This window comes from Diceros bicornis, chromosome 12 (genome assembly GCF_020826845.1).
Source record: "Diceros bicornis minor isolate mBicDic1 chromosome 12, mDicBic1.mat.cur, whole genome shotgun sequence".
NCBI lineage: Eukaryota > Metazoa > Chordata > Mammalia > Perissodactyla > Rhinocerotidae > Diceros > Diceros bicornis.
In genome coordinates, this window is record NC_080751.1 from 13968130 (window position 1) to 13995968 (window position 27839).

Here is a 27839-nt window from a genome sequence, read left to right on the forward strand (position 1 = left end):
GCAGCTAGCCCAATGTTGCACCAGTGATTGTCAGGCCAACAAAACCAGCCCCTGTTACCACACCAGCACTGCCCAATTAGTCCTCCTTAGGCTGCAATTGGAATTGCCACTTAGGGAAGCTGCACTCTCAGTTTTCCCAGATGGCCCCTTCCATGTTTCCAGAGGCATCTGTCCTGTATTAATGCCAGCCTCCCAGAGGAGTCAGCTTGGACTGCTTTCCTCACTCTGTCACCGCCTAATTGACTTCCAGAAGCAAACCAGACGTGCAGTTCCCAGAAGCTGGATCTACCAGGCTGTGCTTTTGCTCTGTTAGCCCTTTAGCTGACCAAGAGGTTTATAAGCTCCTGTATGTGTAAAGCTGCTTGGGATGGGAAGGGGGCATTTGGGAGGTGGCATTGTCAGGGAAAACAGCAGGTGATAGATTCTCCTGGGACACACTGAGTAAAGAGCACCAGCTGCCAGTGGGCTCGGAAGCATCCATCAGGTGACAAAGACTTGTCCCAGACACTGCCTGGCATGGAAGTGTGGATATTTCGTGGAATCCTTACCCATCCGGTCCAGTCCTTTCTTTTCAGATATGAGAAACTGAGGTCTAAAAAAAGGAAGAGACTTGCTCAAAGTCACATAGGAAATTAGGAGGGACAGAATAGCAGAGGCAGATTCAAGCACAAACCTGCATCTGCCACTCACTTGCTGTGTTAAAATCTCCCACTCACTGTGGTTGTGAACTTATCCATTTCTCCTAGTAATTATGCTGGGTGTTACTTTATACCTAGTGAAGCTATGTTGTACAGATTCAAATAAGTTATAACTTTCTGGTGATTTTGTAAAGACTCTCTTGATTCCTAATGTTGGACATCGGGATATTAGATATTCCTAATTTTTGCCTTAAAGTCTATTTGTCTGATGTTAACATAGTGACCTCTTGCTTGGAATATCTCCTTCCGTCTTTTTAATTTCTATCTTTCTGTGTTCATATGTTTTATGTGTGTGTTTTAAAAAGAGCGTTTAGCTAGATTTGTTGTTGTTTTTAACATATAATCTTACCATCCATGTGTTTAGCCAGTGAATTTAGTCTCTTTACATTTATTGTGATCATTGACATATTTTGATTTATTTCTACCTTCTTATTTTCCTAAAACATTTATTATATATCTTTTACTTTTATAAATCAATGTATATAACATATATGTAAGAATGTATATAACATATATGTAAGTTATATTAATAATTTGAAACATATGAATCTAATACCTATCTTGTGAACTGGAGCATTATTAAGCCATAGAAATCCTCCTTGCTCTCTCCCTTCTGTAGGTGGTCTATATGCCTTCCTAAATGTGTTTAGTTTTGCATGATTTTCACCATTATAGAAATGGTACCATGTTGCATGTAGTTTTCATGATTAGTTTAACATTTTTGCTCACATTTTATTTCTGAATTTCATCCATATTATTATGTGTAGCTGTGGTTCATTAGTTTTAACTGCTGCATATTATTCCATGTGTAAATACTTCATAATTTATTCATCCATTCTCTCTCTTGTCATCACTTGGGTGATGTCCAATTTTTCTTTTTGGTGAGAAAGATAGGCCCTGAGCTAACATCAATTGCCAATATTCCTCTTTTAGCCCTGAGCTAATATCTGTGTCCATTGTCCTCTATTTTGTATATGGGATGTCACCACAGCACGGCTTGAGGAGCAGTGCATAGGTCTGCACTTGGGATCCGAACCTGTGAACCCTGGGCCACCGAAGCAGAGCATGCAAACCTAACCACCATGCCACCAGGCCAGCCCTGATGATTTCCAATTTTTTGCTGCTATGAACATTCTCATGTATGATTCCTAAGGCCCAAGTAGAAGATTTCTAGGGCATATGTCTTAAAGTAAAATTAACTTGGATTTGCACATGTTAAACTTTTAAGATAATGTCTATAAGATAATTGTTTTCCAAAGTGAGTGTATTAATTTACACACCCACCAGCAGTAAATAAGAATTCTTGTTGTTCTGTGTCCTTGCCAACACTTGGTGTTGTCAGACTTCTTTATTTTTTGCCTACCTAGTAAATGTAAAATGCTGTTTTGTCATGGTCTTACTTTGCATTTCCATGAGAAAGAGACAGTTGTTTCAAGCAGAAGGGGATGATCAGCTATATAGAATGCTGCTTCCAGCTGTAATGGTTTCATGGGTCACCCCACTCAAAGGTGTCTGCATTTTAATATGGGATATCATCTTGACTCAAAGGAATGGATCTTAAACAGTGTATGCTTAATCCTATCACAGGCCAGTGAAAGAGAGGATGGCTGGGAAGAGGAATAGGCTCACAGCACCCCCACATCTAGGGTGACCAACCATCCTGGTTTGACCGGAACTGAGGAGTTTCCCTGGATGTGCAACTTTTAGTTTTAAAACCAGGAAAATCTTGGGAAAACCAAGACAAGTTGGCCATGTACCCACACTGCACATGTAGATGCTCCCCGACCCTGTTAGTCCTAAAACATTTTATTCCATGCAAGGAGCCTAATCCTCATGCACACAGCCCCTAGAGCAGGTCTGACCTCCTGACCTCTATATGACAGATGGCAGCATATAGGCTGTAATCTGAAGCCAGCTTCTCACCTGAAAACACTACTCCAAAGGACCATTCCTGTTCTTAGTGGATAAGGTGAGTGAAAGAATTTTATTTCTTGCTTTAAAAGAGAAATCTGGATCACATTGCATTTTATGTCGGTGCATTCCTCAGTTTTTCCAAAAAGCCCTACTTCCTCAGGCTGGGGAAATGTGATATCTCAAAAAGACATCTCAGAAATGGTACAGGCTCCAGGGCCAGTCTGCTGGGAGACTCAGCCACAGCTATGGAGCCACGTTACGTGGACATGAATCTGAGCTCTGTCTCCCCCACAAGGTCTGAGTATACCCAGGAGCTCCTGATGGATGCCTACGTCTAAAAGCAGACTTCATAGGGCTCTTGCTAGACACTGGAGTTTCAGAGAATGAAGACGACAGGAGCCTCTGTTGTCAATGTTTCTCCTTTGCAACAAGTTATGACAGCTCCAGCCAACACTTGTATCGGTGGTTTCTTACCTTGAAAATAATCTTGGTGCTCCTCATGAGACGGGTTGGTGTTCAGCAGGAGCACACAGGCACAGCTGCACTGGTTGTGAAGACATTTTGATACTTCCCTCCATTGTAAATTGTACAACATGATAAGTTGTTAAAAAAATCTGATCAGTAATATAAATTCTAATATGTGTGGTTTATCTCAGATACTGTACATGCCTTATAATCCCAAGGCATGTTTTTCCTTTGGGCAGAGCACAAAATGGGAAAGGTGGGGGCCACTGCAGGTGTCCTTCATTTATGTCAGGGCTTGTGACGTTGCCTTCAGGTTCCAAGCCCTTGGGTAGGAAAGGGCCTCAGAGCTAAGCCAAGGAGAACCTACTCTGTAAATGCCTCACCCTGCCTGGCAGAAACGGTCCTGGTTTTGGTTTTGGGAGCCTCGCTTCATTTGGCCACAGATCTCTTGGTGACAGGCAGCCATTCCCATGTGAGGCTGTGGAAAAGGAATTTACCCAGAAGCCCATTAAATGGCCAGAAGAGTGGGCGTCTCAGGAAGTGGAAGGAAGATTCCCTTTTCTGTCCCCTACTTCCCCTGTGACTGAGGGCTCCTGTCAGCTCGCCCTCCCCGCAGGTTGACTGCTCCCTCCTCCCAGACCAGCGCCAGTTGGCGCCCGTCTGACTCCCAGCAGGGAAAGCCCCGTGGTGCACTCCCACCTGTATGCAACCACCGTGCCCTCATCTTTTACTCCTTCTTGTTTCTTTCTCTCTTTGGCCTTCATCAGCTCAAAACAGTTGCTGCCTTACCAGCCAACAACATCATGTGTGGCACCTTTGTCACACACACTCCCTCAGAGGGGCAGTCAGACGGAGGATGCAGGCTCCAAGCTTGGGTGGCCAGCTTCAGCCAGTCACCACCCTTCTCACCCGTCATTCTCCCCCTCTTGGAAATAAAGTCACCCCCTGAGACTTCCACTGGGAGCCTCCACACACAGAATGCAGGAGCTGTCTTTACATTAGGAGCTTGTCTGTGAAAGTGAGACTGCTGAGTTTGGGAACACCTGAGCACCTCAATCAGGGTGATCTGGGAAGTGGGGCTGCACTGTGATTATAAGTGAGTGGGTGGAAATGAAATCAATGAGATTGTAGCTCGTCTGGAGGGTGGCTCCAGGCAAAGAGACAGAATGATTGCCTTTGAAAGATGGCCCAGATCCCAGGGAGTACCAAACACCCAGTCCATGTACCTGTGGGTAGTGAGGTTGCTCTTTTAATGTAGTGAGGTTTTTTGTTTAAAGGTCTGCCTTTTATGCTGAAATTATGCCCTTACTTCTTTCTGTTGTTAAAATATACTTTACTGACTGTAGTGATAATGTCAATAGTCAGTAGCTTACTTTAGTTTATATTAGTTTAGTTTAGCTTTGGTTAGTTTTTTTTTAATGTCCTTACTTGGCACAATAAGAGACTGAAAAAAACCTACATCAGTCCCCAAGTTTTGTTTAAAAATTTTCCATGAAATGCAGAAGTCTGAAAACCATAGATCTTGAAGACTTGGGCAAAAGAGTCCCGGGGTCAGCCTCACCTTGCTAACCCCTCTTCAGGACACCAACTGCGTGTCAGGCACTGTACAAGGGTGGGGGCGTCCCCTCAGAGGCAGGCATGTCCATCCCCATGACAGATCCTCACTATGGAGGGGGGTGCACCCGCTTTTCAGACTCTCAGAGTCTGATGCCAGGAGGCCCTGGATTCAGCCAACCAACCCCCCAGTGCCGAATCTGATTAGGTGATCTGCAGCTGATAGATTTGGTCAGCACCAACATCCAGTTTGCTTATCAGTTATATTTCTCCCTTAAAATGATTTACAAATCAGATTCCTGAAAGCATGGTTAGCATGCCCGTGCCCCCGAGGCTGTGCGTACTGCCTCGCACATTGGGTTCTGGGACTCAGACCAGGGTGAGCCCTTGCACTGAGGAGAGCTCAGCAAGGTGAACGCCGTTGAGGGGGTCTCTTGGCAGCCAACCAGGCAGCCATCCCCGGAGACACCTTTGTGCACCACAGACATCCAGTTTCTTTCAAACTCCAGCAGCTCACTGGTGGATCTGTCTCTAAGGAGGAATTTGGAGGACTGCCCTAAACTAGACACCATTAGGACTTAAACTGTTTTAAGCTGGTGAATTTGCGTTCCCTCTTAGAGCACTGTTTTCTTCCATGTAGGAGGGGCCTCCTGCCTCAGAATCACTGAGACACTTGTTAAAATTCATATTCCTGGGCCATCCCTCATAGTCTCTGGGGGAGGTTCCAGGAATCAGTATTTTAAAAGAATGTCCACAGTGATCTTTTTTTTTTACACTTTCTGTTTGAGAACAACTGCCGTGGAAATGGAAGACAGCAAATGGATTTAAACATGATGGAAAAAAATCTCTTGTCTTTCTCCTTCTAGAATCAGGAAGCCACTTTATTTCTTATCTTTAAAAACACTTTTGTTGCAGGGCCAGCCCTGTGGCATAGTGGTTAAGTTCGCACGCTCTGCTTTGGCAGCCCGGGGTTCGCAGGTTCGGATCCCAGGCATGGACCTACACACCACTAATCAAATCATGCTGTGGCGGTGACCCACAAACAAAATAGAGCAAGATGGGCACAGATGTCAGCTCAGGGCCAATCTTTCTCACCAAAAAAAAAAAAAAACCCACTTGTTGTTATTGTCAAGATGGCACCAAAACAGGTTTTCTCCAGGGGATTGTACTCAGAGAGAGTCTGGAATAAATCAGGGTTTTCTTAGTAAGTTTAAGCTGCTGTAATAAAATACCGTAGATGGGGAGGCTTAAACAACAAACACCTATTTCTCACCATCTGAAGGCTGGGAAATCCAAGATCAAGGTGCCACCAACTCGCTTCCTGGTGAGAACCCTCTTCCTGGTTTGTGGAGGGACACCTTCTTGCTGTATCCTCACATGGGGAGGGAGAGAGATCATCTCTCTCACGTCTCTTCTTAAAGGGGCATTAATCTCATCAAGAGAGCTCCACTTTCATAACCTAATTACTTCTCAAAGGCCCCCCTCTCCTAATACCATCCCACTGGGGGTTAGGATTTTGTGTGTGTGTGTGTGTGTGTGAGGAAGATTGGCCCTGAGCTAAAATCTGTGCTCATCTTCCTCTATTTTATGTGGGACGCCTGCCACAGCGTGGCTTGATAAGTGGTGCATAGGTCCGTGCCTGGGATCCGAACCTGCGAACCCCAGGCCGCCAAAGCGGAGCACACAAACGTAAGCACTATGCCACCAGGCTGGCCATGGGGGTTAGGATTTTAACACATGAATTTGGGGGGACACAAACATTCAGTCTATAGCAGGAGTCTAGCTGGAGAGTCCTAGTGAAGAGCAAAGGGCTCTTGAGGTTGGGCCCTCATTGGTCCCCTTCCCACTCCAAGGGGAGCTCAATAAATGTGTTGACCAAGGCATTGTTCCCAAGGCTTTCCACAGTCCACAGCCCATCCCCAATCTCAGCTTTCCCACCTCATATTCTCCTTGTATTTTCTCCCCTCTCCCAGTGATGCTAGTGAAAGTAAGGAAACCGTACTAATTGTGGCCATAATAATTCATGCTCCTTGACAATCTTTCAGCATTTCTCTTACTGATGTCATCAGCTATGGCCAGTCTCGTCAGATCTCTACTCCTGCCCTGCATCTTTGACTCATCCTTGACAGGAGTCTTATGACTCTTATGACTCACATCAACCTCACGGAGAAGACAGAAACTGGACCCTTTCTTTCCTCCCTTCCCTTCTCTCTCTGCCTCTGCACTTGAGCCCTCTTCCTGCTCCTTCTGAGCTATCCCTAGCCAACTCCCTCCTCATATTGCCCGTGACTCCTTGTCTCTCCCCCAAAATCTATGCCATGCTCTCCCCAGACTAAACATTGGCCTCCTTAGCTGCGGCACCACCCCTCCTTCTCAGCACACATATCCACGTTACACTTGCTGCTGTTATTTTTTTCATTGACATACTCCTTTGTCCCCACTTTCTGGCTTTTGTCCCCATCCTCACACTGAAATTGCTCTTGACTGACCTCATCATTGTCAAATCCAGTGGTCTGTTCCCAGTTCTCTTCCAGTATGGTAAGGGTATGAGAGAAAGCAAAGTGGGGGAGAGCAGGAGGGAACACGTCCTGAGCAGCCACTCTGTTCCCAGCACTAATCTGGGCACTAGTTGACCTGTAAGAAAGGAGGTTGAGGATTATATTGTAGCCAGCTTGAAGTGTCGTGCTAAGGAGTTCGTGCTTAATCTGGTAGGCAATTCCAAGCCTGAACTGGGAAGTCATTTGTATCAATGATCAGAGCTGGGTTGTGGAAAACTTAATCTGTGGTTGATAATGTAGGGAGTGGAGAACATAGATACTCACAGTCCCTGATTTCAAGGAACTTGCCGATAACTTGAAAGATAAAGCTAACATGCATGAAATGAAGAGCTGCACGAGGCATCATGTAATCAAAAACTAAGTTGACGTTACATGGTCTGAGAGATGAGAGGAACAGGAGGGATTATGAAGACCAGACAGGTCCAGAGAAGCTCCCAGCAGCAGGAGATGGACCTCAAAGAGGGAAAGGAGTTGAGTTGGTGCCAGAAGAAGGGAGAGCATCCCAGTGGCGTAAGTAAGACCAGTGAAGGCACAGCCCTGGCCTATGCTGCTTGCCTCTGTAATGGTTGTAACTCAGCCCCATCCCTTCCCAGTGCAGTGGAGCAGGGTCAGCAAATTTTAAGAGGCCAGGGAGTAAACATCTTAGGCTTTGTAGGCCCTGTGGTCTCTGTCACAATAACTCCGCTCGGCCGCTGAAGCACGAAAGCAGCCACAGACAGTGCTTAAATGAATGGACGTGGCTGTGTTCCAAGAAAATTTTACTTCTGAATGCCAAAATTTGAATTTCATATAATTTTCACATGCCATGAAATAATATTCTTCTTTTGATTTTTTCAACCATTTAAAAATATAAAAAGCATCCTTAACACATGAATTATATGAAAACAGGTGGTGAGCTGATTTGACCTGTGGGTGGTAGTTTGTGGCCCCTGCAGTTGAGGGCTTAAGTGTGGGACACGTGGAGTCAGGGGACCTGGGTCCACCTCTGCCGCCACGCCCCCATTCACCAGATGGGCAGCTGTGCATACGCGACCTCTCTGTGCCTCAGCTTCCTCGCCTGCAAAGGGGAGATAAAGGGTGCAGCCTCTGTCTTCTCTGGCAGTTGTGAGGGCTCCAAGAGTCTTGAACCCGTGAGACGTACCCAGAGGCGTGGAGGAGCAACAGAGCGCAGAAAATGAGAATATGGTTGTAAAAACCTCGAGGCTTAGCATCATGAGACTTAGCGTGTAGTTTGAGATCTGCTGTATGATCTTTGGGGGCCAGTTTCCTCATATGTAGAATAGGAATTCTTACCAGACATACACCCAGGGTCTTTACCCGCCACACAGGAGGGGCCAAACAAAAACTGGAACGCCAGGCTTATGGCAAGGAAAGAGTTTTTATTTTGGGTGACGTCAGCTGGGAGATGAGAGCTCTCAAATTTGCCGTCTCCCGGAAAGATGGGAGGCAAGGGGTTTTAAAGGCTGTGAGGAATGTGGCTGCTTGTAGGGAGAGGGAGCCTGTGGCCTTGCTGGTCAGCGCTTTCCCACCAGCCTGCGTTTGGCCTAGTGAGGCTGCTTGGAGAGAGGAGGAGAGCGAGATAAGGGAATCGCAGATGAGTGTCCTTCAACCATCTCTGTGGTGGATGGTGGATTCTGGCACCACAAAGCCGACGAATTGAGGTCTGAGAAGCTTTAGCTTCTTGCTATCAGTTTCCCTGTAACAAACCTCAAGAACTGGTAATTATCCAGAACATCAGTGTGAGCCCAGCTTGAGGCCACCTGGGCTCTTAACAGTTTGTAACTTCTATCTGCCTTGTTAAGTTCAGGGATTTAAAAAAACCAATAGTTACATATGAATGTAACTTCCAAGCAGGGAAAGAGGATGAGTGCTTTTGGTTTTAACTCCATATATGCTGGATTTAATGTAGGGGAACTGATATCAGGGCCAGTATCAATTTCCCCCCTATTTAAGTTCATTCCTCAATCTTGAGGGATTCAGGGTGACGACCAATCTAGCTACTTCATACTGAATCTGGGTGTAGATCTGGGTTAGAGGAATGAGATTGTTTAGCACTCATTTGGAAATATTTTTTTGTTCCCGGTTTCAGGTTGACATTTAGTATTATTAGAACTTTTGTACCTTGTTTAACAGTTTTGGAAAAACATCTACTGAAGGTACATTAAGTATCTGACCAGAAGGATAAGAAGAATAGACACCCCAAATTTTAACAGTCCCTGAAAAATAGACTTAATCCCTTGGGGAGTCCAAGAAAACAGTCCTGAAAATCAGTTTGGATTTGGTACCTCTGGGGATACTTGCTGATAAGTGACATAGGTTGTTCCATTTCGTTGAACCAGACTCTTAGTAAGGTGGTGATGTAGGTGGGCTCCCCAAGTTAGGCCTATATTGTGTAAGCAAGTAACCAGGTGTTTAATAAGAAGCATTTCTAGAGAAACAAAAAGCAAAACAAGGTTAATGACTAGAGCAAATTATAAACCAATTTCAGAGCTCAGGGGATGGCCAATCAAGATCTCTAGATGTCAGGGCTGAAGCATCCCCTGCAGTTTAAAATGTCTCCAATGATGTCATCAGGCATTCAGGTAAACCTTTCTGAGCAGCTTACATAGTAACAGATATGAATCTCTCTTAAGTTTATATCAAGTCCTCCAGCTTCAGTTTTTAAGGCTTCGGGAAAAAGGGCAGATTCAGTTCTCAATGATTCCAAATGAAAAGGACAAAAAAATTGAAAATGTTAGTTTGGATATTTGTAGCCAGATATTTCAGGAGACTAAAAGAATTCATGATCCAGTCCAGTTAACAGATATAACAAAAACCACAAGACAATTAACAGAAGCAGGATTTAACATTCACAAATGTGTATCATAGTTTCTATTGAAATATAATTTTTCTCTGTAAAATCACCCTCATTTTTCCCACAGATAGCCAAATTAAGACTCATTGGTTTGTAAAATGTCTAGTTTTAATAAAGTTGGCCCAATTATTTACATAAGTACAGTAAGAGTAGTAATTGATCATATAGACTCTTTTAATTTGCTTTGCTGGAACTTTGCTTGAACTTTAAGGGCCTCTCGAGGCCAGGAAAGTCAAGCCAAGGACTTGTCATTAGACTTGCTTGTAATACCTACAGATTTGGGTGAATTCCTCTCTTATTTTGAGGTTCCCCAAAATATTGAGGTTCCAGATAAGCGACCTTCCTTACTTATTCGTAAGGTTGCTGTTTGGGAATGCTGTAAACAAGGTACCAGGCCAATATTTCCAAGTGGCTTTATTCCATAAAGTCCAATCTTCATTCCTCAAAAGCTGTCTGGTCATATCCGAGCCTGTATATGTTTTTTTAAATATGATGTTCCAGTCAAAGCTTTGATAACATGACCAATGTTTTCAATTGTGTCCTGTTATAAGGAGAACAGATCCTTATTGAATTTATGCAAATAACTATATTGTCATGCAAACAATTCTCACTTGTTAAGAGTTTTCAAATTCTGGAGGGATCAGGTAGGGAGAAAAAAATAAATGCTTCAATTCTGCTTACAAATTGCTATAGGTCATGGTTCCTTAAGAGAAAAGATAAAGTTTTCCTTAAACCTGAAAAACAAAACATTAAAAAAATCAGCAATGTTTTAAACAAAAAGTTATAAAAATGGTAATTATCCTCATTAGTTTACTCAGTTCCGTGTAATCGATTTTTGATCTTAATCCTCTCTTAGCAGCTTCATGAGGCCATCAGTTTTTTTTATACTTCTGCAATTTCTTTTACCCAGCTCAGTTTTATAATCTGAAAGTTTATCAGAAACCTGTAGTCTAGAGTGTCAGAGTCCTTTCCATGATTTTTTCTGAAGATGAAACATATTTTGTAAAAGCATCTAGAGTAAAACAATAACTGTCTGTAAACAACAAAAGACTTTAAAAAATGACATTTGACAAAGAAACTTGGTTATTTCTGTGACATACAATACTTTAAGATAACCAGAATTATGATGGATAACCATGACAGATCAGAATTTTAGGAATGTTATACAATTTTAAAACACTTATATTGATAACATTTATCAACATAACTTCATAGGTTTCATGAAGCAGTGTTTAGCTATCCATTTAAACAAGGTGATAATTAAAGAGCCAACTTGACCGTGCACAAAACGCCTCAGGGTTTTACTTCCACAAACCTTCTGTCATTTACTTTTGATGACAAATTTTGTAACAGAGATAACATGTCTGTATCATATCTAACGTTGATAACTCTGAAAACATATTTATTTCAATTAAATTAACAAACTTAAACAAGCTTTTATTTCCCAAAGATTATTTTATATCATGTTAACTTGAAAGACATCTGGGCTAGTTTCTGTTACATTCAGAAATAACTTATAAGAGTGTTTACTCTAAGCCCATTAAATAGAGCTCCTTTAGAAATTGTACCATCCAGAAGGAAAACAAATACACACAGAGACAGATAAACACAAACAGAGATCTTCAAAATTTTAGCCACATCTCAGGTACAAAACTCAAAGGAATAGTTAGATCCAAACTATATTTTTAGCAGGTAGATCTGCTCAGATGGCCAAAAATATTTACTAAAGATTTTTTCCTTTTGTTGTAAGACCTTTTTACAGCTGTTTTTGAAATAACATTGTGTTTTAGAAGTTTCTGCATATTAATCAAGATTGCATCCCATCGTGAGAGGTTTTGAATCCTCTTTTAAGGATGACATTGAAGGCAAACTCATTTGAAACAGAAGTTCCCCAGAATGGCCATTACAATTCCAAATTATCTCAAAAGTTTACTTATTTTTACTTGCTTAATTTTAGGTCAAGAATTTCGGGGAAGTTGAAGTGGGGGAGCTCAGCAAGAGAGGAGAGAGGAGCAGCAGATTCAGCTTCCGCTGCTGGCATGTTTAATTATTTACTTATTTTCTTTTAAAGCAAAAGTACAGTATTCCTGATTTCATTTAAAAGCCTCAAAAAATTAAAATAGGCTTCCCATTGGTTGTTTAACTCTGTAGCTGGCTTTTTTCAAAGTATTACAATACTGTGTAGGGGACGCATTCCCAGCCAGACATAACATTCATTTCCAAAAAAACACATTCAGACAAAGTTGACATAACCTCTTCATATAATAGTAGCTTAAATACTTTAATCATTATAGTCTTATTAACCTGAGCAGCCCAACTGTTGTTCCAAACAATTGCTGGTCAGGTTTCTCATTGTGATTTCTGTCTTCTGGCTTTTTAAATTTTTCAAACTGGAGTGAATAGAACAGGCCTATCTGAGGTCCTTTAATGTGGGGGGACCAATAGGGGTCCCTTTAGCCCACCGAACCTTAGGCAGTATTTTATTCAAACCTGTGTTTTAACCTCATTTATGTTTGCTTCATTTATCCCATTTTTCCTTTTTTAATAACCAGCTGAAGATTTCCATCCTACTGAGATGAGTCCTATGACTCTTCCCTTTTTGTTTCCTCTTTGCTTTTTCCTCTTTTAATATTTGTTTTATTTACCCCACTGTCTTATTTACCTTATTATTATTTTTTAACTCCTCTAAAAATTTCCACCTCGTTGAGGAGTCCCTTTTTTTTCTCCCAGCTTCCCTTCACTCCTCTATTAACCCAGTCCTTCATTAGCGTCTGTAAGACCATGAAAGGAAGCTGAAACCCCGAGTTTAAATTCTTAAGACTAGTCGTCTTATTTTTTTTTTCATAAGTACCAATAAAACAGTTGTTTATGATGAGAGCTCTCTAAAACTTTTCCAACTTAAGGATCCACTGTTTGGCCATTTTTTTCTCTCTCCGGAGTCTAAAGAATATTGTGGCTATGTGGTGTTCCAAAAGAAAACCATTCCTTTTTAGACATTGGCTTATAACTATAATTAGACCAGTTATTCAAAATTTGCCCCAAGGGGCTTTTCCGGGGAACTAATGGTGAACTTCCCATTATTACACAAAGTTGACATATCCCACACGTACACACAGACACAGAAACACAAAGGAGCACCAGAGAAAAAACAAGACACCAGCAAACTAGTTCCCAGATTTCAAGTAAAGTCCCACAACTATTCCCACTCTGAGCGCGCCCACAAGGTCCTACTGGACCCCAAATAGCCCTCCCGCAAGCAGAGGGGCCCAGATGGCCCTGCTGCAAGCAGAGGGACCCTAGAGAGAGGGAAAGGAAGTTCTTGGGCGTCCCCAAGGCGACTTATGGAATTTCAGATTGAGTCCATTGACTCACCAGAAGCAAAAACAAACAAACAATTCTAGAGCCTGTTTCCTTGCCATAAGAAAATGTGCCTAGGGTCAATGGTGCCAGGTCAGACGGAAAGTACCGGGAACAGTCCCTAGGGCAAACCACCTAGGCAGTTGCTGGACTGCTTCCCAGGAAATCCCAGTTGGCCCGGGCCGCCGGGCCGCGGAGCCCCAGGCAAAGAGCCTCCTGGCTGGCTCGCCAAATTGTTACCAAACATACATCCAGGGTCTTTACCCGCCACACAAGAGGAGCCAAATAAAAACTGGAAGGCCAGGCTTATGGTAAAGCAAGTGTTTTTATTTCGGGTAATGTCAGCCAGGAGACGAGAGCTCTCAGATTTGTTCCGTCTCCCTGAAAGACGGGATTCAAGGGGTTTTAAAGGCTGTGAGGAATGTGGCTGCTTTTAGGGAGGGGGAGCCTGTGGCCTTGCTGGTCAGCGCTTTCCCACCAGCCTGCGTTTGGCCTAGTGAGGCTGCTGGTAGGGAGGAGGAGGGCAGGATAAGGGAATTGCAGGTGAGTGTCCTTCAAACTGTCTCCATGGTGGATGGTGGATTCTGGCGCCAGAAAGCCGAGGAGTTGAGGTCTGAGAAGCTTTAGCTTCTTGCTATCAGTTTCCCTGTAACAAACCTCAAGGACTGGTAATTATCCAGAACATCAGTGTGAGCCCAGCTTGAGGCCACCTGGGCTCTTAACAGTTTGTAACTTCTATCTGCCTTGTTAAGTTCAGGGATTTAAAAAAACCAATAGTTACATATGAATGTAACTTCCAAGCAGGGAAAGAGGATGAGTGCTTTTGGTTTTAACTCCATATATGCTGGGTTTAATGTAGGAGAACTCATATCAGGGCCAGTATCAGAATGATTTTACCCACTGTGTAGAGTGGGTGTGGGGAAAAATGACATACTAAATATGATTGCATTCAGAAAAGATAACAAGCCCCCCATCACCCACTGCCCAGATCTTGGTTTTTGATACAGATTCCAGGATTCCAGACTCATCAGCCCCCACAACTGTGTGAGCCTTAAAATCAATCTCTCTCTCTCTCTCCCTCCCTCCCTCTACACACACCCCCTATTGGTGCTGTGCTGTTTCTCTGGAGAGCCCTGACCAGTGCAGCCTCTACTCCCACCTCCATCCTGTCTTGCCCAGATGAAAGGGCAGACTCTCACCTGGGCCCAGGCTTGCACGGCTAATACCACCCACCCACCCCCCACAGGGCTGGATCATGACCCATCCTGCTTAACCCCTTCAGTGACTCACCTTAGCTCTTCAAGTGTAGGCCCAGCTCTCCAGAGCATGGCCCACAGGACCCTACAGACTGCGGCCCCTGCCCACATCTCATGGCCTCATCCTTCCACTCCAGTTCCAAAAGCCTTCTCTTGGATCCTGCAATGTGCCCAGCTCATTCGGACCACAGGGCCTTGTGTCTGCTCTTGTCTCTGCATGGGCCACCCACCCACACCCTTCCTGTGGCTGCCTCACCCTTCACGTCACCACATCAGAAAGTGCTTTGGGTGCACGCCCTGATGTTCTCTACCACACCCCTTGTGTGGTTCCTCTATGCAATTAACACATTTGTGATTTTATATTTATTTGCTGGTATATTTGTTTATAATCTGTCTTCCCCACTATACTTTAAGCTTCTCAAGGGCAGGGACTGTGTCTTTTTCTTCACCACTATATCCCCAGAATCTAGCACAAACAGGAGGTTCACTGATGATTGGGTGGCTGAATGAATGGGGCCTGGCAGCAACTATGTGGCTCCTTCTTTCATATGTCCTCATCCATAACTGAAGGTGCTGCCTCAACACAGGGCTGGCCTCTATCCCGAACTAGTGACTTTGCTAACAATACACATGCAACCCTTATAAAGCCGAAATCTACATGATTCAGGATCTAAGCAGAGTCAAGTTCAGGAACCCTAGTTTAATAGGCAAAAGTAATAAAATAAGAACTCCATTCAAAAGTACCCAAAACAATTGTCCACAGCGATAACTACAAAAAAATTCCCTGTCTTTGCTTACCTCCTACTCTTCTATCTCACTGCTGCCCCCCTCCCACCCTCCCCAACCACAACCTCCTTTCCACACCCAGGCCACACTGAGTTTCTGTCTCTATTGTATAGATCAGCTTCATTTTCCCTCCAGCAATAAAGACTCCATTTTTTGTAAGAAGAGAAGACTGCATAAAGGATGGTCCAGAAATTACTAGATTCTCTTTGGCCAACTTGGGGAGGTACGAAAATCTGTCAACGCTCCCACGTTAAAAATGTTTGTCCTTGCATACAACTCACAGCAGCCTTCAAATTGATTGATGTGGTCTCCTTGATAATTCCTCGTGAGACGCGTCAGTCGCATTGCTCAATTTGTTGGTGGAATCTAGAGACTGGCAGCCTGTGTGGCTCACGGCGTCGTGGTCTGTTGTCTATGCTGAGAAGCTTTTGGCTGAGGAACAGCAAGTAGGGTGTTTATCTTTCCCACATATTTCAGCTAACCGAGAGTCTCTTTGGGCTCAGGGTGTAAGGCAGGAAAAGGCTGTGGAAATACAAGAATGAATTCAGACATAAACTGGAATCTAAGACTTGACCACATTCCAAGTCACCCAGGTAGATGGAATTGAATTCTGGCTCTGATGTTTTAAGCTATGCTATTTTTCAATAAATTGTCTCCCATTATTAAATGCTGCAGATAATTTTTGTGCTTGATGTATGTGTTCATTCTTGAAAAACTGTGGTTTCCCTGCCCTGAGTGACATTTATCCATTCTTCTTCTGAGCTCATCTGAGCAGAAAGAAAAAAATGCAAAGGATTGAAAGGAGAAAAGGACAGATCTGTTTGCTAGTCCCATTTCAACCCTGAGTGGCTTGAACAAGGCAATTACCTTCCCTGTACCTTAATTTTTCCATCTAAAACTGGGTTAGCAGTATCTGTCTCTTACCCCACGTCCCAGAGGCAATGAGATGAAGTCAAATCTACTTTCCAGAAACAACTTTACGATGAAACTACTGCACATAGAAAATGTAGAATTTCTACCACTTCTACAAGCCAATTGTTTACGTTGTCCCACACTTGATACTAGATTTCATCTAAAGAAAAGAAAAATGGCCACTAACTGGCCATTTGTTGATGGGTGTTGTGCTAAAATTTCCTTGTGGAGAGGAAATAATACTTTCAGAGCCCAGCAAGGAAATCGGGCATTCAACGTTAGGGCCGTGAGTCCAGACTGGGGGACATGGATGGTTATTAGTCACAGGCTATTGTGACTAGGATCTTTGTATTATTTTAAGTGTTTTTCAGACCCCAGGGACTAGAGGGAATGTAAAAACCAACCAAAACCCACATTTATGGTGCAACTTACTTACATCAGGAAATGTTTACTGATATCAGTTGGCAACTTACTTACATCAGGAAATGTTTACTGATATCAGTTGGCACCGATTGAAGCAATTTTTGAACAATACCCCACCAAAAATCCGTATTTTAAATGCTCAACAGAATGTAAAGTACAAGCTTCAGTTTGTTGCATGTATCTGAGCCCTCCTTGGCTCAGTGGTCACAAAGGCTGCAGCAGCCAAGGGAGAAGCCCATCCCAGATCTGTCCCTGGTCACTCATCCAGAGAGGAGTGTCCACTGCAGCGATGGTCAGCTGTCAAGCAGAGCATAACACTATAGAGTTGAGAACTAGCTAGAGGACTTGAGGGTGAGTGAGTTGTATCAGCAAAACATTTATCAGTGCCCACTGATGCTCAGAGAAAAGATGTCACAGATAAGATGCAGTCTTGTTCCCAATAGAGACGTAATAATCCAAGAAGGTTTGCAAAGCTCACACTACTTTGGTAAAGACTGGGCCAAGGTACATACTGGAAAACAGCATTATGACATGGTAAGGGATTGAGGGGTGGAGTGTGCATGTACAATGAATTCAAGCACATAAATGTGTTGTGCTTTATTGCAGGGACACTGAAATGCCAGTAGCCTAAATGAAATACAATTGGTCCAGATGCCAGCTGCAGTTTGGCGCCACCTAGTGGTGACTCTATTCAGACTTCAATACTGTGCCTGATCGCTGGCTGGGGTCTCCAGAACTACCGTGGGGATTCCAAGACTATCTACATGATTTGATGTCATCTGTCAGACTTGAAAGATTGACCAGGGAGCATAGTACAGATTCAGAGACTTCCTCTCTGTCTCCCTGCTTCCTGAAACACGGTCTCCCTCTCCATCACATCTCCTACCCCACCCAAGGAAAGAACCTTAACCCACCATGGGAAGTTTGTGGCCGCCACTATCTCTGGCCAGCCCAATTGGCTGCACTCTGGAAACTTGTCCTCCTTCTTCATTTCCTCAAAGCCCCACTGACATGGAGTTGTTGGGTGAGGCATATTTTACAGAAGATTTTGGGAGAGATTAGAGAAATCAGAAAATTACAGCATAGGACAGGATTGTACTTTCTTGAATTTATTCTCAGATAGCACTGTTCCTTGCAGGATATTGAGCAGTTCTCACCACAGGAAATTTCTCATTGTCTGTCTCTTTACATGTCGCTGCTTCCAACCACAGGACTCAGGCTGGTTCTCTCTCTCTCTCTCTTTTTCTCTTTCATGCGTAATCTCTCATCTTTCTCTCTCTCTTTCTTGTTACCTGTATTCTTGATATTTTTTTCCCACAGAGACCAATTTATCATTTTTCACGCCACCATGAATTAAGCTTCTGGCCTATCTTTTCTTATCCCCAAACACAATAAGGTCCTCAGCCAAATCAACCGCCATCTAATTTGCTCTGCTCTCTCAGCAATACAAAGCCTGCAGAAGCTTTGTAATTCAGGGTTCGTTTTTTCTTTAACATATCCACCAAATAAAAATTTCAGACAAGAGTATTAGCCACCTGCTTCCACCCATCCCCACCCTGCCCCTAAGCAGACTGGCGAGAGGAAGGGTGTGGGTGAGGGAGCTTAGATTTTTCTGCTGGACGCCAGTGTTTAAATAGCTCTTGATAGAATATTTCCAAACTTTGCCTGGAGTCGTTCCTGGCAACACATCCTCTGTGGGACCTTTCTCTTTGCCTGAGAGAGCTGACCAAGAAAGAATCTGAAACACGGGCATCAGACCCTGGGCACATCCATAGCATCCACCAGGAAACTTTGTCATGAGAGTCGATGCTGGGATGCACCAGTGAATTTACTACCTGATGTCTTCTGGAAGCTGCAAATAACTGAAACCATCCCCTGACCCTCTTCTTAAGAAATGTGCGGGTCTGGAGATACTTTATTTTTGGTAACTAAGTAAAATAATAAGAGATTTGTATTGCCATAGATAAAAGATGTACTACAAAGCCAAGAAAATTGAGATGGTGTGGGGCTGACACCAGAAAGGAGGGAGCAATCAAGGAAACAGAACAAAAGCCCAGAAACAGAACCAAAGATGTATGTGAGTGTGTGAGGAAAACATGCAACTTCAAATCAGCGAGGAAAGGATGGAGTACCCAATAGTGGGGCTGGGAAAATAGTAAACAATGGTTGGAGAAAAAAAATTGGAGCCTTTTTTCATAGTACTCCCCAAAATGAATCCCTGAGAGTCTGAATAGTTGAGTGCAAATAATCAAATAAATAAACTGGGAGAAAGTACAGGTGAATGTTTTCATGATTTTGGTATGGAAAAGGCCATTCTGGGTACCATATGATAGAAGCCATAGTTCTTACAAATTAGTGAGGACAGTATGAACACACCAATGTAAAATTGAGTAACTTATATCAGCAGGCAATTCACAAAAGAAGAAATGACAATGACTAAGTAACATAATTATAAAATTTCAGTTTACGATGAATCAAGAACATTAAATATGAAGTAGGGAGCCTTGTATATGTTATCATGTTGTCGAAGACTGAAAGACGTGCCCAGTGCAAGGACCTCTCATAAAGTGACTGACAATATATACCAAACCCTTAAAAACACTTTAACTTGGTTCTGGCTAATTCTTGGGAAATAAGAATGAGAGCAAATACATGTATTTGAAGATGTTAATTACATATCAATTATATATCAAAACATTGTAAATAACTCAAATGTCCAAATTAAAAGATTGGCTAATTAACAATGTACCTCCAAAAAATGGAATAGTTACAGTCATTAGAAATTTTGTTGTAGAAATATATTTGACATAAGAAGATGATTGTGACGTAGTGTTAAGTTTTTAAAGTAATCTGAAATATGCAATATGAATGTGTATGCACATAGAAGAAGATATTAATCAATTTTATTAGAATTTACTTCTAGGTGATGGGATTATAGGAAGTCTTGAAAGTTTTCTTTTAATGCTGGTCTATATTTTCAAATTCACAATGAATATATAGTACTCATAGTGAGTAAACTATCGATTAAAATATGAAGTAAGAAATGCTCAGGTCTCCAGGCTCTCTGCCTGCAGGACCTGCGTTCAAGCAGATGCTGGGGACACTCCTGTGGAGGATGCCATCAGGAAGGCTTCTTGCTGCTGGGGGGCGGGGGAATGGACCAGCTGAGAATTCTAATGTCCTCAGAAGACTGAGATGACATCTTTCTATGAATTACTTCCTTGGTGCCAGTTCTATGAAGGGAATTTAAGAGAAACACCACTGGGCTCTGCCTCCAAGGACTGTATTATCCAATCAAGCAGATAAAATATGAGAAAGAGCCTGGAGAAGGACACAACAAAATTCTGCCTTGTATGGTTTGGACGGAGATTGCAGAAAAGAATGTGCTTTATTTCTTGTTCACCCGAGAGCACTCTGACTACCGCCAGGAGGCAGCACCATTTGGGGGTGGGGATTTTGTGAACCCAATTTTTCCATGGATTAAATAGATGTGCTTGAGCATCTGCCTTGATTGGTCACCCCGTCCTGAGGGAGGCCGACTCGGGGGCATTTCTGCTCAGAGTTCATGGCTGGGTGCAGCTGACGGAGGTTTGATCCTGGCTCTTCTCTGACAGAGAGAAAGACATGTCCTCTCGTCACCATAACCCAGGGTAGAGTGGGTGACGAGCAGGGAAGAGGCACAGAGGGCTTCCTTATCTCCGACCTTGTCAAACACAGATGTCTCCCTTTGGCTACTGCCCTCTCCTCTCCCTTTCATGGCCCAGCATTTTAAGAATGGAGTCTACACCTCCTGCCTCCACTTCCTCACTCCCCATCAGTCAGCCCACCTGCTCTAGCCTCTGGCCTCCCCACTAAAATTCAATCTGCTCCTGACCTCCAATTTCCAAAACCACAGAGCAAGTTCTGGTCCTAATCCTCCCTCCCCTCGGGCAGGCTCCACCAGCCCCTGGACTCTCCCACCCTCCTGCCCCCATGCATGCTATCCTTCCTCCTTCCCGCCCTGGGCTTGTCTCCCTGATGTGGGCCTCCCCTGTCAGTCCTCACCCTCCTCTCTCTTCAGGACTACCCTGAACCCCTAATCTTCTCATGGTTTTGGACATCCGAGGGCTACAAATCTAATCTCCAGCTCAAGCCTTTTGTCCCAGCTCCAGCCAGATCCAGCCATCCACCTGCCTGCCCTCAAGGTCAACATGTTCAAAAGTCAACTTACTGACTTTCCCCAACAAGCCTGCTCCTCCTCCCCGGTCCCTATACCAGTGACAGTTGGCCTCACTCTCCCCCATTCACACAGGCCAGAAATCCATCCCTTCCTCCATAGTGCTAGCTCGGGTTGTCACTTCCTGCCTGGATCCTGCACAGCATGCCCAAGGCTCCTGCCTCCAGCCTTCCCCGCCTCCATCCATGCCCCACCAAGGCCAGAGCACAAGCACCTGATCGTGCCACTCACCTGTTCAAAACTATTTCATGGTTTCCAGCAACTTCAGAATAAATGACAAACTCTCCAGCTGTCATAAAATGCCCTTCATGATCTGGCCTCTGTCTGCCCTTCTGGCCAAGTCTCGCGATACTTCCTCACACAGCCACGTTCAGTCCCGATCGCACCACAGCACCCTCCTCGTGCCATGGTCCTCCTGCAACACCCCTGCACGTGCTGTTTTCCCTACCTGCAGTGCCCACCTCGCCATTCTCACCTGCCTGCCTCCTGCTAGTGTATCAGGTCCCAGCCAAGGACCACCTCCTCCAGGAAGCTCCCCTGATCAGCTTGGTCAGTGTCTCACTTCTGCATTCCCATTACTCTCCGTGCATGTGGTAACAAAACACCTATTCTATTCAGGGTAATTTTAAAATTTTTTATATATTTTATATATATTTATAAAGGACCCTGACACCCCTCCTCAGTGTCTCCATGCCCCTTGAAGAGGGAGCCACTGTCCATCACTTCCCATGTCACACTCTGGGCACTTCTCTACCCCCCATCCCCACAGACTGAGCTCCTAGAAAGAGACCAAAGGCTGGGACTCTCCTCCATCTCCCCAGCCCCAAGCACAGGGCCAAGTATACAATAGGTGCTGAATAAATACTTGCTGAATTTATTAATTAGTAGGTTGCAGTTTTCACCCACCTCCAAGAGGCCTGCAGGGGCTTTGGGATTTGGCTCTAACATCTGGAAGTAAAAGTGAGCCAAGAAATGTATGGGTTTTGCCACAAAAAAAACCCCACATTTATCTGCAAAGAAGACAATTTTTGGCAGGAGGTAAAAGGTCAAGCCAGTATCTAGCGCTTTGCTCTAAGAAGGGACAGCCTGAGGGCCGCTCATGGAGGGGCAGGAGGATGCGGCTGCTCAGCGCACGTCCAATGAGGGATGGCCCGAGAAGTCCAGATGCAAAGAGGGCTCTGGGGAAGGGCGTGCTCCAGGTCATCTTGAGTTTGCAGAACCATCTGAAGAGATGGGTTCAGCCCATGGCCTAAGATGAAGTGGTGAAAGCTACAGGGCCGCAGGTTTGCACTCAGTTTAAGGAGGAACCGCGTCAGTCGCAGCCGCCAGCAGCAGGAGGCTCAGTGACAATGACTCAGCCCCAGAAGCCCAGGACAATCACCTGAGGAGCTTCTAAAACTCCGATGCCCAGGCTGCCCTGCAGGCCAATTTTAAATAAGAAGCTCTGTAGTGTGATCCCCATGCACTGGAATTCCCGATGATTCCAATGTGCAGCCACGATCCAGAGCTGTGTGCTTCCAACTGGAACTTGCACATGAGACAATTTTAACTTGTCTTGTTAAAATGCACATTTTGATTCGGTCCATCCAGGGTGGGGCCGGGATGTCTGCGTCTCGAACAAGCTCCAGGGCATCACTGATGGAGTGTGGCTTTATAGCTAGAGAGCAGCATGTCAGGGGGTATTTAAGAAGATGCCAGATGATCACGTGATGTGGATGATGCAGAGAGGGCTCATGCACTGGATGGAGGTTGGGAGGGCATCATTGCTCTTCAGCCTTTCTGTAACAGCTGGAATCTTCCACCACCACCACCTCCCAAACTAAATCATCCACAGAAAGTCCATATATAAACCCAGTAAAGCAGGGCTGTCTCGTTAGAGTGAAGGTGGGGAACCCAGAGGCCTGCCTACTTGGCCTCCTTCTTCCCCCACCCCGGGCACCTAGAGTCTCTGTGAAGTTCGTTAGAAGACACCCTAGATACTGTTTAATAAAACTATCTATCTTGATTTCAAATGCTGAGGATTATTTCAGAAACTGGAACTGTTGATGCTCAAACAACAAGGTGACTCCTGCTAGTGAGACATCTGTAAACCTGGATTAGTGAGAATTAAGCCATTAAGGCCAGGGGAATCTTCGGGATTTGGGGCTGCACAGTCTGTATTCAGCAAGTTTATCCTGTGATAAGTGTCAAGCCCCATTCGCTGCTCAGAGGAGTGAACTGGAGGGAACAAAGACTCTAACTGGTCGCGTGCACCATCCTTCTGAAAGCGCTGAGTCCGTGGGCAGGATTTAACGATCAAAATCCATGCACATACCTCATCAAGTGGGAACCAAGCAGTCCCTGCTGTCGCAGTCCCTCCTGTTTCTCTCCCCGCTCACTTCTGCTGCATCCCTGACCCTTGGCCTCTTCTCCCAAGGCAGCTGTTAATTCTGAGAGCTGATAAAATTCTGCCTGGCAGGAACCTGGGGAATATCAGATTTGAGAGCCAGAAAACAGCGTGTAGCCACAGAAAATAAGATTAGACTAGGTTCATTGACCAGCTCTCTAAAATAATGATTTGGGCCAAAAATAAAAAAACAAAGTTATCGCCAACTAACTGCAAGGATACGGTAAAATTTCTCCAAAATGTGTCAAGGTGGAAGAAAGGTATTTATTTTCATATTTTCTTTTTTTTTTTTTTATAATTTTTATTTATTTATTTTTTTCCCCCAAAGCCCCAGTAGATAGTTGTGTGTCATAGCTGCACATCCTTCTAGTTGCTGTATGTGGGACACAGCCTCAGCATGGCCGGAGAAGCGGTGCGTCTGTGCGCGCCCGGGATCCGAACCCGGGCCGCCAGCAGAGGAGCGCACACACTTAACCGCTAAGCCACGGGGCTGGGCCTATTTTCATATTTTCTAATGCTGGAGTTTCATTCATTTGACCCACACTCACTGAGAATTTTTAGTAACCTGGACAGAGTCTGGATTGAGCATTTGCAATTTCTATGTAAAAGGGGGTTATCTGAGCAAGATTTAGGAGGATACGTTTAACACTTCATCCCGTCCGAGGAGCAAACCTACAGGATTTTTTCTTTGTTTGTTTTATTATTTTGGAGGGGAGGTTGTTGAGGAGTGCCTGGAGGGAGCAGAAGATGCAAATCTGGAGACCGAGGACCCCAGCTCGGCTAAAATGTTCTTAAGGTTTTTTTTTAATTAAAGTTCTTTTATTGTGATAAAATATACATAACCTAAAATTTACCATTTTACATTCACAACATCGTCCAACTGTCACCACTGTTCATTTTCAGAATTTTTTAATCATCCTAGATTCTGTACCTGTTAAACAATAACTCCCATCCTCTCCCCCTCAGCCCCTAGTAACCTCTAATCTACTTTCTGTCTCTATGAATTTGCCTATTTCAGATATTTCATACAAGTGGAATCAAACAATATTTGTCCTCTTGTGTCTGGCTTATTCACTGAGCATAATGTTTGCAAAGTTCATCCTTGTTGTAATGTGTATCAGAACCTCATTCTTTTTTAAGGTTGAATAATGTTCCGTTGTATGTATACACCGTACCACATTTTTTTAATCCATTCGTCTATCGAGGGACATTACGGTTGATTTCACCTTGTGGCTGGTGTGAATAGTGCTGCTAGGGACATGGGCATTCAAGTATCTGTTTGACTCCCTGCCTTCAATTCTTCTGAGTATATTATCTAAAAGTGGAATTGCTGGGTCATATTCTTACGTTATTCTTAATTATCCCTATTAGAGCGTGGACAAGCTAATGCTTTATCTGACTATGACACTTTTTAGCTGAAATTAAGTCCATACTTTTTGTTGTTTTCAAATAAATAACAAAATTACTTTTTCTTCTTTAAAAAAAAAGGCTGATAAGTTATGTTTACTGATTCAGCTTAGCATTTTCCTAATGGTCTGATCTGTGATTTTTCAAAAGGCACTTTGTATTAAAGTGTAGATTTATTTTTTATTCAGATATGATGAAGCGGACAGATAAGGACTTGATTGCCACTGAAAAGATCGTTTATTACTCCTAGTTCCCAAGAGGAAGGGGCACGCCATGCCACGCAGGGCCACAGGCAGAGAGGGCAGGAAACTGCAAGAAAGGCGTTATGGTGTTTTCAGGGAAGGAATGGGGGAGGCAGGGTAAACAGGCTTAGGATTGGCTAGTTTGAATCATTTCAGTGGGCTCCGGGTGTAGGGGCTGCCCCTAGCTGTGTGAGGTGGCTGTGGGGTGATTACGGCCAGGGGATAGCATCCCACAGTGTCAGAGCCCAAGAAAGCAGGCCTTTTGGGGGAATGGGCAGTGGACTGGTCAGTTTGCATATGAAAGGCACATTGTCAGGAGTTACCTCTGGAATTAGCTAGCCCTGGGACAGGCGATTCCTCCCAGGTCAGCAAATCCCCAGATGTCAAATCATCAGAAATGTGGTTAATACACACTTAAATGAAGTCATAAAATCTCAAACAACGGAGGCCCAACCCGCTTGCAGACCTTGAGTCTGAAACAGTGGTTCTCGCCCCTAGCCATACACCAGAATAAATTGGGGAATTTTCTAAAATATGGTTTCCTGCTCCCACACTCAGGCCAACTAAATAAGCACCTCTGGGCACTGATCATTTTAAAGCCCCCACTCCCCCTGGGGGTGATTCTCATGTGATTCTGAGAGTGAGAACCATTGGCCTAGGACAGCGTTTCTCCAAGTCTAAACCGGGACCAGCAGCGGCAGCATCACATGGAACTTGTGATAAATGCAGATTCTCAGGCCCACCTCAGAGCTGCTGAGTCAGAAACTCTGGGTGGGGCCCAGCCCTCGGTGTTTGTACAAGGCCTCCAGGAGGTTCGGAAGCTGCCTCAAGTTTGAGAACCCCTGCTCCAGGGTAAGAAGCAGTATCCTCCATCACGACTCTGACTCGGACGTGGACACTCAGTGCTCTGAGGCAGCGGCCCCCCAAAGCTCAGCTAAGGTGTTTTGATCACAACCAAGTATTTGTCTGCATAACGCAGGGCTGTTCTTACAGGAGGAGAAGCAGGTGCAGCCTGGAGATTCTCAGTGTCTCCCTGCCCCCTCTAGTCTCCAAATGCCTTGACTGCAAGCGTGTCTGTCAGCATTCAGAAAGAGGGGCTGAGGTTGGGTAGGAAACCCAGGATGCAGTCCCTGACAGGGTGGCTGGAGAGCCCAGAGGATCCCAGAGGGGACAGTCGAGGGGGGCCTTGAAAGCCTGGTGAGCTTGGAGCAGCCTGTCAACGCAGAACGGGTACCCTCGGCACCCAGCTTTGCTGACTCCGTGGTTCATTACTTAAGAACTCTTTGAGTGTTTTCAAGTTGCAAATTTTAATATTCAAAGGAGGCTGAATAAGTGGTAACACTGTGGGGCTTTGCAAAGAACTGATGGAAAACAAAGTATCGACAAAGGAGACATTGAGCGAATTGTGGGTTTTCCTTATTGAAAAAAATCACGGCAGAGAATAAACATGAACAGAGTGGAAGAAAACATCATTGGGTGACTTTCCTCCGGTGACGAGAAGCTGGCTCTGGGTCCCAGTCCTGCGTTCTAATCCCAGCTCCTCGTTTTACCAGCTGTGACTTTAGGAAAATTAATTAAATTTGAAATTTCAGTTTCCTCATCTACAAAATGGGATTCTGATAATACCTACCTAATCATTTGTTTGGAGGATTAAATAAGACAATGCCAATAATGTGCATGGTATTGTGCTCTTCACTCTATAAAACCTAGCTACCATTTCTGCTTTTAATACTATCACTAACATTATTATTAGCACAGTCACATGGAGTAACCCCCCAAAATATTAGCTGTTCTCATTATTTTTTTTTGTGAGGAAGATCGGCCCTGAGCTCACATCTACCAATCTTCCTCTTTTTTTTTTTTTTTTTTTGCTGAGGAAGACTGGCCCTGGGCTAACATCCATGCCCATCTTCATCCACTTTATATGGGACGCGGCCACAGCATGGCTTGACAAGCGGTGCGTTGGTGCGCGCCCGGGATCTGGCGAACCTCGTGCCGCCGCAGCCCAGCACATGCACTTAACCGCCTGCACCACCGGGCCGGCCCCCTAGCTGTTCTCATTATTATCATTACTACGAGGAACGCTGCACCTCTCCATCAAACTCACATCAGGGGGAAAAGCCAAAACTAGCCAGACTTGCCAAGAACCCCCTGAGAAAAATATTCTTTCTCAAAATTCAAAAATCTTATTTGAATGTCCTGCTTAGAAGGAGCCTTGCCTTAAACAGAATAGGACAAGTTATGCTATTGTAACAACACTCAAAGTCTCCGTGGTTTATTAAAAGGTTTCTTTCTCATTTATATGTCCCAGTCAAACTCAAGTCAGTTGGTATCTGTCCTCTTGGTGGCTCAGAGACCCAGGCAGTTTCCATCTGGAGACGTATTTTTAGGACCAGATTTAGAAATGGCTTACACTTCGTGGCTTTCACCCACTGATCCTAGTTCTAGGATTAGTCTTTTCTCTCTCTTCCAAGCTAATTATTCTTATATCTGTGAATCCATTTGTCATATAGCATGAATTAGGGCTCGTCACCCATCATGGTGGGTCTCATCCACATGCACTAGTTGGTCTACATCCCTGCCTCAAAATTGAGCCTAAGTGTAATCTGAGAGGTATAAACTGGGTGGCACAAACACCTTCATTCTAGAGCATATACTTCCATTAATGCAGCCTAAAGTTGCATTATTTTTTTTTGGAGGGGTGAGTAATATTGAATTTAACATCAACTAAAATTGACATAGATATACAATGGATTCAGTTCCCTCTCATCAATGTTTATTCTTCTCTTTTCAATCTGAACAGGAATCGCC

The 27839-nt window shown here is 44.2% G+C and overlaps 1 protein-coding gene across 1 annotated transcript in view; it reads left to right on the forward strand.

Annotated features, from left to right (window-relative positions):
• Positions 1-27839, forward strand: part of TACR1 (tachykinin receptor 1) — a 155514-nt gene that overhangs the window by 122695 nt on the left and 4980 nt on the right. The window lies entirely within an intron of this gene.